We start from the raw sequence: 6,000 nt of genomic DNA, 5'->3' as shown, positions 1-6,000 counted from the left end.
TTGAGTTTTTGATCTTAGCCATTCTGATGGGTGTAAGATGGAATCTCAGTGTCGTTTTGATTTGCATTTCTCTGATGACTAGCGAGGACGAGCATTTCTTTAAGTGTTTCTCAACCATTTGATATTCCTCTGTTGAGAATTCTCTGTTTAGTTCTGAGCCCCATTTCACAATTAGGCTGTTTGGTTTTGTGGTGTTTAATTTCTTGAGTTCTTTATATATTTTGCATATTAGACCTGTGTCAGATGTAGGGTTGGTGAAGATCTTTTCCCAGTCTGTAGGCTGTGGCTTTGTTCTCTTGACAGTGTTTCCTGCCTTACAGAAGCTTCTCAGCCTCATGAGGTCCCATTTATTAATCGTTGACCTTAAGGCCTGGGCAGTTGCTGTTCTGTTCAGGAAGTTGTCTACTGTGCCTATGTGTTCCAGGCTCTTCCCCACTTTTCCCTCTAACTGAATTAAGGTCTCTGGTTTTAAGTTGAGGTCTTTAATCCACTTCGACTTGAGTTTTGCTCATGATGACAAATTGCATCTTTCTACATGTAAACATCCAGTTAGACCAGCACCATTTGTTGAAGATGCTATCGTTTTTCCATTGAATAGATTTGGCTTCTTTGTCAAAAATCAAGTGAGCAAATGTGTGTGGATTCATCTCTGGGTCTTCAATTCGATTCCATTGATCCCCCAGTCTATTGCTTTGCCAGGACCATGCTGTTTTAATTACTGTTGCTCTGTAGTACAGCTTGAGATTAGGTATGGAGATTCCTCCGTAGGATCGTTTATTGTGTAAGTTGTTTTTGCTATTCTGGGCTTTTTATTTCTCCATATGAATTTGAGAATTGATCTTTCAATATCTTCAAAGTATTTTGTGGGTATTTTGATAGGGATTGCGTTGAATCTGTATATTGCTTTTGGTAAGATGGCGATTTTTATTATGCTAATTCTCCTGATCCATGAACAAGGTAAATTCCTCCATCTTCTGATGTCATCTTCAATCTCTTTCTTCAGAGGTATAAAGTTTTTCTTTTCAAATAAGTCCTTCACTTGCTTAGTTAGAGTTACTCCTAGATATTTTATATAGCTTGTGGCTATCGTGGAGGGAATAGTTTTCCTAATTTCTTCTTCTGCCTGTTTGTCATTTGTATATAGGAAAGCTACTGACTTTTTTTAGTTAATTTTGTATCTTGCCAATTTGCTGAAGGTGTTTATCAGCTGTAGGAGTTCTCTGGTGGAATTTTGGGGGTCCTTTATATACACTATCATATCATCTGTAAGTAGGGGTAATTTGACTTCTTCCTTTCCCATTTGGATCCCCCTGATCTCCTTTTAATATCTTATTGCTCTGGCTAGAACTTCAAGAACTATATTGAAGAGATATGGGGACAGAGGGCAGCCTTGTCTGGTCCCCGATTTTAGAGGGATTTCCTTGAGTATCTCTCCATTTACTTTAATGTTGGATATTGGTTTGCTGAATATAGCCTTTATCATGTTTAGATAAGTGCCTTGTATTCCTGATTTCTCCAGAACTTTAAACATGAATGGGTGCTGGATTTTGTCAAATGCTTTTTCTGTGTCTAAGTAGATGATCATATGGGTTTTTCTTTCAGTTTGTTTCTATGGTGGATTTCATTGATGGATTTCCGTAGGTTAAACCATCCCTGCATGCCTGGAATGAAGCCTACCTGGTCATGGTGAATGATGTCTTTGATGTGCAGTTGTATTCGTTTTGTGAGTATTTTATTGAGTATTTTTGCTTCAATGTTCATAAGAGAAATTAGTCTGAGATTCTCTTTTTTAGTTGGGACTTTGTGGGGTTTAGGTATCACCGTGACTATGGCCTCATAGAAGGAATTTGATAATGTTCCGTCCATTTCTATCTTTTGGAATAGCTTGAATAGAATTGGTATTAGCTCCTCTGGTAGAATCCTGTGCTGAAGCCATCTGGTCCTGGGCTTTTTTTTTTTTGGCTGGGAGACTATCAATGGTTGCTTCTATTTCTATAGGTGAAATAGGGCTATTTAATTTGTTTATCGGATGTTGATTCAATTTTAGCAAATGGAATTGGTGGAGAAAATTGTCGATTTCCCTGAGATTTTCAAATTTTGTGGCATAATTGCCTTTAAAGTAGGTTCTAACTTTCGGGGGTTGGTGTCCCTGAAGATTGTGAAGTATTTCTTATATCAATTATTATGTAACATCTTAAAGGGAGATGGTCCGGCAATTATTTTTGTTCAGTGGAATGCTGTGAACTAAGCAAATCCTAATAGTTCTAAGTACAAAAAACAAGTGTTTGTGGAGTGTTGAGGAATAATTGGGATATCTGTATCATATGCCCTACCCACACACCTCCAAGTCTCAAGGACCTTTGTGAAAGAAGAGGCAGGAAGATTGTGAGACCTAAAAGTCAGGAAAGACCAGGATAAGACAGTGTCTTCTGCTTAGGACAGGACCTCTGTACTTTTGAACTCATAGCACTGTAGAGCTGAGGCGGTCCATGGGCTCACAATCAAGCCCAGTGTGCCCTACGGCCTATGCTGATCATTTCCTACAGTTTCCTGAGTGATGCTATTACAGGAACGCACCCTCAGGCCAGTTTCATGTGTGGTACTTAGATGTCTAAATAGGAGCTTGAGTGACAGCTCAGTGGTTATGAGCACTGGTCGCCCTTACAGGAGTTCTGGGTTCATTCCCCAGAACCCACATAGCAGAACACAACTGACTGCAACTTCAGCTCCAGTGAAAATGATGCCCTCCTTTGACTTCTGCAGGCACCAGGCACATAGTATACATGCATACATGCAGATAGACTATGCGCACACATAAAGAATAAGTAATTATAGGAAAAATTTAATGGTGAATGGACCTTGTATTACTAGAGAAAGCTAGAGTAAACTGTACTTTCTAGTGAATATTCTTCACACATTGACATGGCATAGATGGGCCTAAAAATTGTGAACCTTGAGAAAAGTTGGGATTACAAGCATGAGTTACTACAACAGGTTTACTGTGGTCCGATTTTCTTTTCACATTACTTTGATTTTACATAACTGAGTGTGTGTGTGTGTGTGTGTGTGTGTGTGTGTGTGTGTGTGTGTGTGTGAGAGAGAGAGAGAGAGAGAGAGAGAGAGAGAGAGAGAGAGAGAGAGGTGTGGGGTGAGGGAGGGAGAGAGAGCAGGAGAACAAAATGCATGTAGGTCTGGTGCCTGCAGAGAGGGAGTCAGAGCCCCTGGCATTGGAGTCCCATATGATGAGGCGCTGCCACTTGGGTTCTGGGAACTTAACTGGGCCCTCTTCAAGAGCAGGAAGTGCTCTTAAACTTTGAACAATCTAGCCAGTTCCTGATGTGAACGTCTTCTGTGCTGTTTATGGAAGGCAACATGAACAGCTCTTTCTGTGCCACTGACCATGGTGCAAAGAGTATAGGCAGGAGGATACTGTACATTTCTTTTTCTCAGCCTTGCTACTTATGTTTGAGGTCATGATGGCTGAGGCTGGGTATGGTAAGTGGAGCCTCTTACATTTTGTTAAGGTGAGCAAACTATCTGTAGAGATGCCCAGGAATGAATCTCTGCTGTGGGATCTGTTCTGTGCCCCCGATACTAATCTGCAAGTCACTTTTAGTATGGATTTTCTAACCTACACTTCAACAGCGTGGCGAGGAGCACAAAATGAAGCAAACTGGTCCATTTATGGTAGGTAAGAAAGGACTGGGTACAAGGACAAATATACCTGCCAAGGGCAGCCTTTAATAGCTGGAATTGAATCTGCATCCTCGAGAAGAACAGTTCGTGTGCCTAACTGCTCAGGCATTTCTCCAGCCCCTCTAGTGTCTTTTGAGAGTTCCTCTTGGTATTCTTGTAGGAAAGCCCTGGCCATGATAATTTCCCTCACTTTTCCTTTATTAAACAATAACTTTAACTCAACATAATTTTAAACACCTGAGTGAATGTGATATAGGCTCCTAAAATGATCCCCCTAAACGATCTTTCGAACATTTACTAGGTATGACACCTTGGGGGTGCTGGAGATATGAGGCACATCATACTCTGCTCTTTCATGAGCTACGGTGTTGTTGAGATGTTCTTCTGAGCAGAGCTGTGAGCTCCTGTGCTTTCAATGGTGCTCACATGTAGGCACTTGCACAAGGGCAGAGCTAGGTCTCACAATAGTTAACCTCAAAAGAACTGAGAGGAAGGTACAGAATTTGCTGTAGAGGTGAGGGAAATGCTAGCCCTTGGACAGAAGAAAACCAATGCCTGGAGACAGAACCCACCCACCCCAGCTCCTGGCCTCTTATTGATGCTGGCACGTTTCTCTTAACCACAAGTATGAGTTCACTGGAGTCTTTATGTGTCTTTCCTGAATCACTAGATAGCCTGTATATAACAGCATCCTCCTCCTCAGTGTGAATTGGAGTTGGAGCTGGATTTCAGAAGTTCTGAGGAGAGAAGGTCAAGGCACCCAAGTGGCTGGGCAAGGGCGCTGGGTAGTCATGGCCTCTCGGTGTACAGCCTCAGATATGATGAGCCAGGAGTCTTACGGAGACAAGGGGGTTTTCTTGTTGTATATGTTGTTGTTAATTGTCATGAAATACCTGACAAAAACTACCTAAGGAAATAACAGTTTATTTTGGCTCCAAGTTCGAAGGGATACACTCTGTGATGCCTGACAGTGGGAAAAACCTGGTCTGTGGCACTGACCTGTGGGTGGAGAAAAGAGACGACCTCCCAGCTGACTTTCTCCTATGTCCCATTTTTAAAAAGAGTGTGTCACCCCAGGCCATCCATCCTCAGTGAAACCTCTCTGGAGACATACATGGCTGTGCCTATCGGTATCTTAGGCACTTCTTAATATAATCAAGTGCGTGATTAAAATTAACTATCCTATCATGCTAAGAGCAGCTGCCACAGTTTGCACTTTCGCATGTGCTAATGCTGCAAACGCACTGACTGGGCAATTGATAGACACATCATGAGGTCATGGGAGGACACAATTATTGATTCCTAATATTGAACAAGTTTCTACTAATATTTCTATTAGACAACTCCTATATGGCCTCTCTTCCCTGAAACCTGAAATAAAAGTCATATACAGAAGAAAGAATATGCCAAAGTGAATATAATTTCCTTCAGGCAGATGTGTGTGGCTTTGGCAGGATTTTAACAAAACCAACCTCCTCAACAGACTTAAAGAATTCCTACTAGTAATGTTCATGCTTCAGAGAGCATATTCTATCATAATTTTGTGGAAAAGAAGATGATAGCTTCAAATTTGCTTTCACATCACTGAAACTCTGTGTGCTTTATTTTTCTAATGTGTCTCCACCATTTCTCTTGGAGTACCGTACGGTTAAGGCCCACCACTACTACTTATGATCAAAAACCCAGTGTGTTTTACTACTTATTTGTAGGCCATGCCATGCCCAATGGTGTTAAAGGTGTATTTAGGGGTGTTTTTCAGTATGCCATCTTTGGCCTTTTTGGTACCGGTGGCTAAAATTAGATGAGGTTCATGCAAGACAAGCACTGTAACGCAGAGCAAGATCCGCACACCTTTACACTTCATGGTACCATACACTATAGTTAAATTGGACAAGCAAGCCAGGAACTCACGATGGATCCCATGTAGGTCTGGAGTTTGCCACCTCCTGCTTCATTCTCCTGAGTACACGAGCTTATAGACCTTTACCATTAGGCCGTCTTAGGTGTAATCTTGTTCATTGTTTTCAAACAGTTTCTTATTTGTTATAAGCCATTACCTTCCTTCACCCAGTATTTTAGTGTACTGAAAAAATTTTACTCGTGTGGGTATGAGGACAGAACTTTCAGAGGCTAAATTGTAATGAAATCCAAGGAAACAGTGTGCAAGTGTAGGTCAGGCTAGGTTGTACTCAGTTCACTTTACATACAGGCTCTGGAATTCCTTTTTAACAGACTGACATGATTGGAGAACATGCAATCACTCCTAACCGACTCCCTGTAATTAAATTGATGCTTCATTATAGT

This window comes from Acomys minous (genome assembly GCF_964271855.1).
Source record: "Acomys minous genome assembly, chromosome: 7".
In the NCBI taxonomy this organism is placed as follows: Eukaryota; Metazoa; Chordata; class Mammalia; order Rodentia; family Muridae; genus Acomys; species Acomys minous.
This window is presented reverse-complemented; position numbering follows the sequence as displayed.